Source organism: Schistocerca serialis, chromosome 6, assembly GCF_023864345.2.
Source record: "Schistocerca serialis cubense isolate TAMUIC-IGC-003099 chromosome 6, iqSchSeri2.2, whole genome shotgun sequence".
Taxonomy (NCBI): Eukaryota; Metazoa; Arthropoda; class Insecta; order Orthoptera; family Acrididae; genus Schistocerca; species Schistocerca serialis.
In genome coordinates this window covers 199,429,151-199,442,899 of record NC_064643.1, presented here as the reverse complement: position 1 = coordinate 199,442,899, position 13,749 = coordinate 199,429,151, and the positions used below count along the sequence as shown (strand labels likewise).

Sequence of the window (13,749 nt, the reverse complement as noted above, 5' to 3'; positions counted from 1 at the left end):
CATTCCGCAGCTGCGAGTTCAGCACTATTTACCGCCTTGCTGTGTGACCTGGTATTGTCTATTAATGTGGGCACCGCTAACACCTCACAGAGCTAGATTTCCACTGACAACGGAAGTGACCTCGAAATTTTAGAATTCCACGAAAATGCCATTAGAATATAAACCACTCATCCCAGAAACAGTGGTATTGCCGTGCAAAACTGCACGTCTTACTATTAGAGACGTTCGAAAGATCATCCACTCAAGGTCTACGACATGTAAGATAGAAAACGCACACATTTCAATGTCGTTACAGTAAAAAATTGTTAAGGTTTTCGTGGTCAGTTGTTGACAAATTGCCTGTTGGCTTCTGGGGCTCTGAGCACTATGGGACTTAACTTCTGAGATCATCAGTCCCCTAGACTTGTTGTTGTTGTGGTGGTCTTCAGTCCTGAGACTGGTTTGATGCAGCTCTCCAGGCTACTCTATCCTGTGCAAGCTTCTTCATCTCCCAGTACTTACTGCAACCTACATCCTTCTGAATCTGCTTAGTGTATTCATCTCTTGGTCTCCCTCTACGATTTTTACCCTCCACGCTGCTCTCCAATGCTAAATTTGTTATCCCTTGATGCCTCAGAACATGTCCTACCAACCGGTCCCTTCTTCTTGTCAAGTTGTGCCACAGATTTCTCTTCCCCCCAGTTCTGTTAAATACCTCATCATTAGTTATGTGATCTACCCATCTAATCTTCAGCATTCTTCTGTAGCACCACATTTCGAAAGCTTCTATTCTCTTCTTGTCCAAACTATTTATCATCCATGTTTCACTTCCATACATGGCTACACTCCATACAAATACTTCGAGAAACGACTTCGTGGCACTTAAATCAATACTCGATATTAACAAATTTCTCTTCTTCAGAAACGCTTTCCTTGCCATTGCCAGTCTACATTTTATATCCTCTCTACTTCGACCATCATCAGTTATTTTGCTCCCCATATAGCAAAACTCCTTCACTACTTTACGTGTTTCATTTTCTAATCTAATTCCCTCAGCATCACCTGACTTAATTCGACTACATTCCATTATCCTCGTTTTGCATTTGTTGGCGTTCATCTTATATACTACTTTCAAGACATTGTCCATTCCGTTCAACTGCTCTTCCAAGTCCTTTAGAACTACTTAAACCTAACTAATCTAAGGACATCACAGACATCCATTCCCGAGGCAGGATTCGAACCTGCAACCGTAGCAGCAGCGCGGTTCCGGACTAAAGTGCATAGAACCGCTCGGCAACAGCGGCCGCCCGGAAATCTATGAATGACGCATTGAGTTATAGAGATTCGAACAAAGGTAGCGGCGCTGATATGGCAAATCAACTTTCGCGATGACGAATGCCTCAGTAACTGCGGGTAGTGGAATGTGATGGGCCGTTTCCTAGTAGAGCTGATGGAGCGTTGCATACCTTTAACCGCCCGATTAACGCGGAGCTGTAACAGTGCTGCCGTCACGCGCTACGTTAACCGAATTTGGCAGTTTTCCGCCGCTCACACGGTCCACGTGACGCTGTGCACCCCTCCGGAGGCAGGGGTGGCGACTGCCAATACGGCGGGGAATGAAGCCCGCAATGGAGCGGCACAAGGGCGTGAAATGACGGCGCGGAGCAGCCGGTCTACACACACCTGTGCAAACACCGAAACGTCTCCCCCAGCGCAGACCGGAGCGTTTAATCCACTGTCCCAAGAGTCCATTCCACTGCCTGCGCAAGCTACACTCCCTACGCTGCCATTCTATCGATCGGGAGGTGAACGGGGTGATTAAGTGGCGAGACACTGAACTGTTACCCAACAGCGTACAGCAGTGGTAGTGAACCTGGTCCCTAACGCTCACTAGTGGACGCTCCAGCTTCCACGGCGGGCAATAAGCTGTTAGGGGGTTAAAGACATTTTCATTTGGTTTTCACAAAATTTTGACATACATTAACTGATAAGTAATTATTATTACATGCTTTAATGTGCTATAACGCTGTTTTACCAATTTTACAACACAGTTACTGCCCTACTTTATCCATCCCCATTACTGGGGAACTGGTAGGTGTTTGAAAAATTTTACTACACACGCAAAAGTGAAGGATAGGTAAAAAAAGGTTGATTACCCCTGGTCTAGAGTCCAACCCTACAGCAACATGTCAGCTCAGTTCTTTCTTGTCCGCAGCTCGTGGTCGTGGGGTAGCTTTCTCGCTTCCCACGCCCGGGTTCCCGGGTTCGATTCCCGGCGGGGTCATGGCTTTTCTCTGCCTCGTGATGACTGGGTGTTGTGTGATGTCCTTAGGTTAGTTAGGTTTAAGTAGTTCTAAGTTCTAGGGGACTGATGACCATAGATGTTAAGTCCCATAGTGCTCAGAGCCATTTGAACCATTAGCCAGCTCTTTCATGAAAATTTTATCCACGTCTAATGTATATTGTTCTCATATTCGTCTTTATAACGCAGTTCATTTCCCGCACAACAGAAGATGGGTTTTCGTCTAACTTGACCCTATGATTTGGTTTTGGAAGTTCTAGCAGTAGCCATGTTGGCAGACTAAATTATGAGAACTCGGATCGAGCTATTATGCAAACAACAGATGTTTACAAACGGCCATACATATTTCCGTAAAATGCAAGCATATTTAAGTACGAATTATTCTAACGACATTTGACCTAAAAGCAGTTTACGTCTGTTTTGCTTATTATGTTACTTTCTACTCTGTTGGGTTCTATAGGACAAAAAATGGTTCAAATGGCTCTGAGCATTATGGGACTTACTTAACTTCTGTGGTCATCAGTCCCCTAGAACTTAGAACTACTTAAACCTAACTAACCTAAGGACATCACACACATCCATGCCCAAGGCAGGATTCGAACCTGCGACCGCAGTGGTCCCGCGGTTCCAGACTGTAGCGCCTAGAACCGCTCGGCCACCCGGGCCGGCTCTTTAGGACATTCTGTACATTTTTATACAGTGTCCTATGAGAGTAGGACATTCTTTACATTTTTATGCAGTGTCCTATGAGAAATGGTACGTATTCAGGCATGTGACAGCAAGAATCATTCGAAGGAAAACAGTGTAGTAAACATGGGCCCAAAATGCGTAACGTAAGAGCTATGAGAACTTGTTCAGTAGAAAAGGTGTATTTCACGTCAGGGAAGATGAAAAAGTTCTCTTAGCTCTTAAGGTACGTATTTTAAAGCATATACTTACCAGACTATTCGAATGATCGTTCCTGTCGTTTCCTGAATATTGACAATTCCTGCGGGTATACCCTATATAATGGTAGCTTGTCATCCGGAATTAAATTATGCTAATGTGAGGCTGGGGAATTAACAAATCACTTCATTTATAAACGTAATTTTGCGAGTACTTGTAGCTATTTTCGAAGTATCCGTCTTCACCTGCATGCTCCCCTGTTATGAGCATGCACACACAGAAACATGTTTTTCAGGAACTCATCTTGCCAGTTACTCTTTAGAACGTCTCAAAGTACGAAGTTCATGTTGTTAATATGTGTCTAGTCCCGCTTGACGTTCACTTGTTTTCGTACTATTCTAGCGCCAAATCTGAACGCGCGAGCGCGCGCGTGTTTGTGTGTCTGTGTGTGTGTGTGTGTGTCTGTGTGTGTGTGTGTGTGTGTCTGTGTGTGTGTGTGTGTGTGTGTGTGTGTGTGTTCATTTGTATCATCTTTTTTGGGTAGCATCTTTAATGCGATAAAAAGTGTGCCATTACATACTATATTGTATTCCGAACCTCAGCAGCAATCTGAGAGTCGTGTAAATGGGTTCTTAATTACGAATATTTACGAGGGAATTTCCAGTGATAGCCAAGTAAAGCCTTTCGAAAACAACTCTCAGTTGCCTACCACGGTAAGAGCAGCTACTTTTTCTGGGAGTTAATTTAAACTAGTCGGGATAATTAAATGGATGTGCTGTGGATGGTAGTTTATAGGCTTGTTCGGGCAGATGCTATAATCAGTGCTAATTATTGTCTTCAAGTATTTATTCTCCCTAACTAACTTTCAAGCCACTAAACACACATCATAGTATTGTGGGATTTAATGAATCACCTGCATCCGTTCATGTCCACTGCGCATTACAACGGACTTGGGCAATTCCAGCAGGACAAGGCGACACCCCTCACGTCCAGAATTGCTATAGAGTGACTCCAAGAACACTTCGCTGGCCACCAGACTTCCCAGGCATGAACATTATTGAGCATATCTGGAATGCCTTGCAACGTGTTGTTCAGAAGAGATCTCCAACCTCTCGCACTCTTATGGATAACTCTGCCGGATTCGTGGTGTCAGTTGCCTCCAGCACTACTTCAGAAGTTAGCCGAGTCCATGCCAGGTCATATTGCGGCATTCTGCGTACTCGCGGGGGCGCTACACGGTGTACCAGTTTCTTTGCCTCTTCAGTGCATATCTGTGCCTGGTTCGCGTGGAAGTGTTTACGAGCAATATGTACTCTTCACACATGTTGTAGTTACACGTGTGAAGAGCACACACTGCTCGTGGAGTCTTCTACGGAAATCAGGCGCAAATATAGGTTTTTCTGTTATACAGGGTGTTACAAAAAGGTATGGCCAAACTTACAGGAAACATTCCTCTCACACAAAGAAAGAAAATATGTTATGTGGACATGTGTCCGGAAACGCTTACTTTCCATGTTAGAGCTCATTTTATTACTTCTCTTCAAATCACATTAATCGTGGAATGGAAACACACAGCAACAGAACGTACCAGCGTGACTTCAAACACTTTGTTACAGGAAATGTTCAAAACTTCCTCCGTTAGCGAGGATACATGCATCCACCCTCCGTCGCATGGAATCCCTGATGCGCTGATGCAGCCCTGGAGAATGGCGTATTGTATCACAACCGACCACAATACGAGCACGAAGAGTCTCTACATTTGGTACCAGGGTTGCGTAGACAAGAGCTTTCAAATGCCCCCATAAATGAAAGTCAAGAGGGTTGAGGTCAGGAGAGCGTGGAGGCCATGGAATTGCTCCGCCTCTGCCAATCCATCGGTCACCGAATCTGTTGTTGAGAAGCGTAGGAATACTTCGACTGAAGTGTGCAGGAGCTCCATCGTGCATGAACCACATGTAGTGTCGTACTTGTAAAGGCACATGTTCAAGCAGCGCAGGTAGAGTATCCCGTATGAAATCATGATAACGTGCTCCATTGAGCGTAGGTGGAAGAACATGGGGCCCAATCAAGACATCACCAACAATGCCTGCCCAAACGTTCACAGAAAATCTGTGTTGATGACGTGATTGCACAATTGCGTGCGGATTCTCGTCAGCCCACACATGTTGACTGTGAAAATTTACAATTTGATCACGTTGGAATGAAGCCTCATCCGTAAAGAGAACATTTGCACTGAAATGAGGATTTACACATTGTTGGATGAACCATTCGCAGAAGTGTACCCGTGGAGGCCAATCAGCTGCTGATAGTGCTTGCACACGCTGTACATGGTACGGAAACAATTGGTTCTCCCGTAGCACTCTCCATACAGTGACGTGGTCAACGTTACCTTGTACAGCAGCAACTTCTCTGACGCTGACATTAGGGTTATCGTCAACTGCACGAAGAATTGCTTCGTCCATTGTAGGTGTCCTCGTCGTTCTAGGTCTTCCCCAGTCGCGAGTCATAGGCTGGAATGTTCCGTGCTCCCTAAGACGCCGATCAATTGCTTCGAACGTCTTCCTGTCGGGACACCTTCGTTCTGGAAATGTGTCTCGATACAAAAGTACCGCACCACGGCTATGGCACCGTGCTAATCCATACATCAAATGGGCATCTGCCAACTCCGCATTTGTAAACATTGCACTGACTGCACAACCACGTTCGTGATGAATACTAATGTGTTGATGCTACGTACTGATGTGCTTGATGCTAGTACTGTAGAGCAATGAGTCGCATGTCAACACAAGCACCGAAGTCAACATTACCTTCCTTCAATTGGGCCAACTGGCGGTGAATCGAGGAAGTACAGTACATACTGACGAAACTAAAATGAGCTCTAACATGGAAATTAAGCGTTTCCGGACACATGTCCACATAACATCTTTTCTTTATTTGTGTGTGAGGTATGTTTCCTGAAAGTTTGGCCGTACCTTTTTGTAACACCCTGTATCTGCGCGGGGTTTGCGTAGAAGACTTCACGAGCAGTATGTGCTGTTCAGACATGTTGTTGTTACACGTGTGAAGAACACTCACTGCTCGTGGATTCTTCTACGGAAATTAGGCGCAAATATGGGTTCCCAGTTATATACGTGTACGACTGGATGCTTCTTTGGTCGTTCGTGCTACAAGGCCTGAAGATGACTCTGCTGAGTCGAAACTGGCAGACTAAATAAAAAGCTATAAAAATAACGGACACTGGAGTATTATTTTTACAATTCCCCGACCAGCCGCAGTCCCACACTTAATACCTGCGAGATCGAGTTACGCTAACTTATGTCCCACCACCGACAGGCCTGGAAAGGAAAGACGTGTTAAGCCACGTACAGATTAAAGGCGCATAGCTTCGTGCAAGGAACGTCATGATATTGAGAAAAGCGAGATACGAATATTCCAGAGGCTGGAACGAGTCATGCGATCTGACACGAGGTTGGCAGCTGCAGGATTAGTTTCGCTGATTATATAACTGTGGAAATTCCCATTTCCCAGAATACTCGAAAGATGGGCAACAGAATTCGCGTAATCCGCGTCGGTTACCAGCGACGCCAACGTACCGAGAAGCTTTTCGCCGTCTTCGTCGCGGCAGAGGGCACGCTCACCACCCGCACAGAGGTGAACAGTGAGCGCCAGCCGGTGGCGCCGTGGGCTGAGTCACGCCGGCGGCTGCGGTCGGCGCCGCACCACCCACGCTGGAATTACACACGGCCTGGCCCGGCGCTGCGTGCAGGTGGAGGCGGAGGTGGAGGTGGAGGTGCGGTCGCCTACACAGTATCGCCTTCGGCGACCCAAGCGCGGACACTCACCGCCGCTGACGGTGGTCTCTTGGCGCCGGCCGGTTTCCTGTTGCGCCCCGAGCCCAACTCTCGGATCCCACCTGCGGTTGAGCACCTTCACGACTCCCCTGTTCGCCCCTCACGTACTAAGCTCACCGGCAAAATATTAAGTCATCCCATTAAATGAGCATTCTGGTTACTTTGGAGCGCTGTGGACGGTGTAGAAGACCATGTGACCCTCCACCGCTGACGTAACTCCAGACAGTGAAATTGTTCGTATCTGCCAGTCCGTTCTATCATTCTATAGAATCAGCGCAGTAAGGTGAGTCGACGTGACAGAAAGGAAGAAAAGAGCTGTCGTGTTTGTACGTGCCCATCACCACACCGCGAAAGAAGTTTCCAGATTTCAGGTGCGTTAACACGAACGCCCAACACAGTGTTCGTGAAACTGCGACCCGCTGGCCGCGTCCTACCCGAATCAATTTTCAGCCGAATCCAAAACCATCGTCTGACATTAAGAGCTTCTTACAGAGACAGTAATGTTTCAAGATGTACTTAGCTTTATTTGACGTTGGCGAATTCGGCCATGAGCTAAGTGACGTTGGCCGCTTCCTCATGGGCAGAAGGGTGAGTAGCACGCCCACTGCGGGGTAATGTTTTATTGTTCGTCTTCCAGTACTGACAACTCGGGAGCATGCGCATCTCGTATCGATCAGCGACGATTGTATAAATTTTGGTGCGGAGCATTCGTGAATGCGAATTACAAGATGGCCACCAAACTCGGTACATCTTTGTAGCAAAAAATGTAAATATAAATTAAGGCTGCTCTAATACAGTATAATAAGTAGCTCAAAAATTACGTGCAAAACATTTAGCAAACATCTGTGATGCTGTCTCGTATTGCATAATGATTTTAAACACATGCACAATTAGTGTTATTTATCAATTAATCATCCACTCACACAGATAACGATTCATCAAGCCATTACAGTGCCAAAAACTTCGGAGTCGCTGAAGGTGGCAACAGCCCGAATCACAGTCGAAAAAAAGTGTTACAAATAGTGACGACTTTTAACCATCAGCACTTCGAGGCCGGCGGGCAAGTTATCACGCCCTTAATATAGCTAGTCTACTGGCGGGGTTCATAACATACAAATTTATGTAGTGTAAATTACGAATTAATAAGGAGGTCGGTACATATGCGGCCCGAGGTGCTGCACCACAGTGTAATTATTGCCTCTTGAGCAAAGAAGTTCGGCGACCACTGCTCCAACGCATCTGCAAGGTACACTTTACCACTCGCGGCTGTGTAACACGGTGTTAAGAATGGTGGTCGTAAAAAGAAAAGCGACAGAGACCAGAGACGTGTGTCACGTTTTGTCAACGACAGTCCGCCAGCAACTGCTGTTGTCATTGAATGAATGCAGGTCCATCTCAGCGAGTTTCCGAACGAACAAGGCGAAAGGAACTTCACGCAACGAACAATAGGTGTTGGATACCGTGCAAAAGGCTATTGCTCTCATTGGCATACTAAACTAAACGTCTTCAACATGCCAAACAACACGGAAAGGAATTAGTGAATGGCTTGTTGTATGCGAAATGCCTAATGACGCCTTCAATCCGCAACTGGTGACTGCTGTAGATCAGGCCGGAGGTGGCTATGTGATGTTTCGGGGGTGTTTTCGTATCTCTATTCGGGCCCGCTCATTCAGTTACCTCGACCATGAATCAGTATGTTCGTCAACATTCTCGGTAAAATAGTTTTACCTTTCCTTCTAGAGCCACACAATGAGTATTTTGTGCACGCTCTCGTCACTATCGTGTTCACAGGACTGCACGTACAAGCTCATAGTCTGATGAACACTCAAGTACTCAATTGCGCATCGACTGGCCCGCTAAATCACAAGATCTTAATTCCATAGAGAGCTTCTGTGATCATGTGGAACAGAGGCTGTAACGTAGCAATCAATGCCGAAGCAATTTGGTAGCTTCAATAGCTTCGTCTGGAAGTGCCATGTTTACAGAAACACAAGGGCTCTTATCTCGCCAAATAGAGGCCATTGTCAAGTCCACAGGCGATAACAGCGTGACATCTCTTGAAGATTATTAATATTTTTGTCCGGTGAGGTTATGTATGATAATGGTGCCATGGGTGCGCGGTAAGTTATCCAAGTCGCTCTACCCAAGAGATTAATAACGTTCGGGCTACTGTCCTCAGAAATATGCTCTCGGGAGTGCCAAATTGATCTTACCGGGCTGCCCACTTTCTCGACATTTTGATTATCGGAATTACGACCCTTACAGGATTTTGTATATTCCATAACCCTGCACTGTGGCTACGAAACAAGTCTCATACTTCCTGGCAGAAGCATTTTCGGAACTGCTGTTACACATGGCAGCCACAAGCATCGAGTCAATATCGTCCTTTCGACCAAATGTTTCCTAAGCCTCGGGCTACTGTGCAGAGGACAAAATTTTACAAAGAGCTGCATAGGTTTGACCAGGTGCACCCTCGGAGAACGTTCCAGGAGAAACCACTGGCAGCAAAGGGTAGATAGCAGAGATATTACCCGATGGGGGTTCTCCAGTCAAAAAAATGGAAAAGCTTCTTAGGTAGCTTTGTGGAAGATTTCTTGAACAGTCATATTCCCCAAATCTCCAAGATAGTTACCGATGGAGTTCATCTAAAACTATTAAAATGCTTCTAGTCAACCAGCCGCTTCTGAACCACCAATGTCATTTACTATACCATTTTTACCTGTAGGCGTGTAGGTCGTACAATCACAATGGACTGACGAAGCAACCAAAAAATCTGATTTATGGTTTTTCATGGGAAGATAATCTTATCCCTTCGGCAATTATAGCTTCCTACAAATTTTGCCAATATTACCATCATGCCCATCACGTCTTTCACCCAACCATGCAACACGGTTAAGACACTGGCCATCCTGATTTAAGTTTTCCGTGTTTTTGCTAAGTCTGTTCAGTAAAAAGGCTGGAATCGTTCACAAAGGCTATGACCGATTCCTTCCCCCATCCTTCCCCTACCTGTGCTGGTGTTCCGCCTCAAATGACCAGATCGCGACGGGAAGTCTGTAATGACATCATCGATACAAGGTTAGGCCCACTTCTTTCCTGAACCTCCCCAGACACGTCGTCCTCTACAAACTGTCTAGGGAACTACAATGATCACTACCGCCATATCTGTCCATCACCAGCCTAGAGCATCAACGCTGTGTCTGAAGGGAGTGCTGCACGGAGGGGAACCCCCAACGTCGCTCCGGAGACGCTCTGCCAGGTGGCTCCCTCTGACCTTGGCGACGGCGTATCGCGCCATCTCTCCGCGTCCCTGCGCCTTATCTCGTGGACGATCTCGGCTATTACGTCTGCCATTAATATCGTGACCCAAGGCCAGAATTACGGCCCCTAACAAGGCTCGCGCATAAATTACTTAATTGCGGAGCGGATTATCACAGGCCGCCTAGTTAGCTAACGATAATTGTCACATCATTATTTATTTACAGATTCTGCTGCTTATTTGCCGTTGTATTTCGGCCGTTGTCTGTCGACCTTTTTCACCGAACCAAAAGGACAACTATCACCCGAAGACATTTCCTTGGAATATTTCCTTTATTGGCCTAAGTAGATACTTTAGATTGCAGAAACTGCGCACTCGACGTGAAAAAAAGAATAATTTACTTTTACATTGAATCATCTCTAATAGCCTGCCACTCCCTCTGCCCTCCATTCCACACCTACGTGTGTGTGTGTTTGCCGCTGGTAGTACGCTTGCACAGTGCTGTTTTACGAGGAAGGTATTAAGTTACTGTCTTCAAATTCTTTGGTACTAGTACCGGGAATTTCGCAGCCTGCTGTTGTAGAATTGTTTTATGGTTGCAACCTACGGGTCTTCTAAGGAATTAAAGACACAAGAACTTGTGTCTTTTATTACAGTTTCTTTCGAGCAACTTTGTGTCTTTTCACTTCGACTTTTTTCCTCCGCAACCCAAAACTTGGTCAGTTCGCTCATACTTCCCCTCTTCTGGACACTATTGTTCTGGTCCTTTCGTATCTTCCGCCATTATTAATATGACCTATGAACTCCTCTCACGACCGCCTCCTCTGCCTTCCGCTCCATCATTCCCAGTGTCACAGCTGGCAAATGCGATCAGTGGTGGAATAGATGGCTAACCTTGTTCTTTCTCCTATCAATCACTGTTCGGAATAAGATCATGCTCTTCTCAGCACTTCTTCGTTTGAGTATCTCTTTTCTCTACGTCCTAATTTCTTAACACATACTTAAATTTTATTTGAGACACGCTTTCCAAGGCATAGGCCTCATTAGTGATGGCATGTAACCAAAGTAGAGATCGTGATCTCGGTGTGTGCACGAAAGGCAATGGGCAACATTAGTTTGAGACAATATTACTGCAGTCAGTTGTCCATTGTAACAGACCCTCTCCCCACTCTCCACCATAGTCACACATGGCCTATACTTCTGACCCGCCAGGTTAGTCGAGAGCGCTAATGCGCTGCTTCCTGGACTCGGGTAGGCGCGCCGGCCGCGGATCGAATCCGCCCGGCGGCTTAACGACGGAGACCGGTGTGCCGGCCAGCCTGGATGTGGTTTTTAGGCGGTTTTCTACATCCCGTTAGGTGAATACCGGGCTGGTCCCCACGTCCGGCCTCAGTTACACGGCTCGCAGACATCTGAACACATTCGCACTATTCCATGGATTACACTAGACACAGACAATTGGGTTACACTAATTCCGTCCCAAGGGGTACGGGGTGGCGGCAGGAAGGGTATCCGGCCACCGCTTAAATTAACCTTTCCAAGTCCGATTAACCATGCCGACCCTGCGTCATTTCGGGAAAAAGGCACAAGCAAAAGAAAGAAAGAAAGAAAGAGAGAATTCATCATGACCTACACTTCCCTCATTACCCCCTCCCCTACTTCATCATTCTACCTGTGCAGCTCTATTTCCCTCCTCAATCGATCTATCTATTTCTTCGCGTCACCCATTACGCAGAACGTAGTCGTATTCCAGGTATAGCAGCCCTCAGAAGCTGCGTCAAAATTTTCTGTACGTCATCCGATGACACCGCGGTGCCGTACCTCTAGGCTTATCACCATTTGAAGTACAGCCTATTCCGACAAAGGCAGTTACGTGCAGTGGGATCCTGACCTATCTCCTCTCATTTGGCTAGTCTTTCTGCTGCTTGACCGGTGGCTGTAGCTGTCGCTTTCAAGGAAACTCATCCCGCGAGCCAAGGGAGCGCCCAGAATGCCCTTTGTTGTCGGCCCGATGGGAGATAGGGCGCCCGCAGCCCTTTGATTTATTGACAGCCGGCGACGGATAGGCATCGCTCTCAGACGGCCACATAAATTACGCTTGCCAGTCTCAGCGTCGAGGCGAGCCGTCATTAATCAGCCAACGGTTCGGACGCCGCGTAAATAAATCAGCACGGCCAGAGATAACAATGTCATCCGCCTCCGCGTTGCGGAAAGGCTTCTAACTCCCGGCGAGAATTCACGTGGTTATGCGTTTCCTCACTGTGAACTGAGTCGTCGGCTCGGCAAGGATGAGTTACCTCGCCGTGCGCATGGGAAAGAGCTTCACTGTGGCTCCTACAGAAGCGCATAGTTAAAAGAAATCTGTACTCGATTCTAGAGACACCAGCAGCCATCTCCACACAGTTCTGTGGAAACTAGCCTGGAAATATAACCTAGTTACACGGAACTTCACAACTCAGCGGTGCAAATTCTGAAAAATTAAACCACGAGAAATGAAGTTCTATCATATTCTTCAGCAGAAGGATTGGGTGGTTGGTTGGCTCGTTTGGGGGAGGGGACCAAACAGCGAGGTCGTCGACCCTATCGGATAAAGCAAGGATGTGGAAGGAAATAGAATGTGCCCTTTCAAAGGAACCATCCCGGCACAGCAGAAGGAGACGATCCAATTGTCCAACTTTCTATTCGCGTGCATGAGTTCAGCTTGTGTGACTATGTCAATTACTTATGTCTAAAATCTGATAAGAAGCATCTGACGTGTGTAATCGAGGTTCCAGCTAGTACCCCGACCACTAGGTCAAAATTGCTTATTAGGATCACAGTGATCCTTCCATTTTTACTATACAGTTGCTGGGATCAGAGTCGTTGCTGCAATTGCTCAAACAAAATCGAGAATCTTCAGAAAAAGTCAATCGTAACCGTAATTGATGCATCTCAGTTCGTCTCTCTCTCTCTCTCTCTCTCTCTCTCTCTCTCTCTCTCTCCCTCTCTCTCCCCTCGCTCCCTCTCTCCCTCTATCTGCCCCCTCCTCTTTTTCTCACTCGCCCCTCACTCCCTCTCATCCACGCGCCTGTGCGCGCGCACATACACACTCAGCTAGACACAAAAATACCCTTCATCGCATTAGTCATCTAGCAAAAAAAGTCAGCTTACAAAAGGACGGAATTCTCGTAATCAGCTCGTGTCGTCATTAGGTTCTGACGCACTTCAAGTTATTTGCAGATATTCCAAAATGTTGTAACCATGACTCTCCATTTCCAAGTTTAAAACGTTTCTCTGAGAGCAGGAATGGCAGTTGTAGAGTTTTTTTCCTATCCAGATACCCGAGTAGGTTAGAAGTGGGCAGAGGGAATGTTGTCGTTGTGTTTGAATTTCTAAGGGACCAAACTGCTGAGGTCATCGGTCCATAGACCTAGACAGTACTTAAACTGACTGACGCTAAGAACAACACACACACACCCATGCCCGAGGGAGGA

At 46.5% G+C, this 13,749-nt stretch overlaps 1 protein-coding gene and 1 non-coding gene across 9 annotated transcripts in view; one reads left to right on the top strand and one right to left on the bottom strand.

The window, feature by feature from the left end:
• The window catches only part of LOC126484548 (protein grainyhead), a 321,553-nt gene that overhangs the window by 54,771 nt on the left and 253,033 nt on the right, over window positions 1-13,749 (top strand). The window lies entirely within an intron of this gene.
• Window positions 2,863-2,946, bottom strand: Trnas-gga (transfer RNA serine (anticodon GGA)). Its single transcript is given in 2 exon segments — window positions 2,863-2,897; window positions 2,907-2,946. It is a non-coding gene; the product is annotated as a tRNA-Ser (tRNA).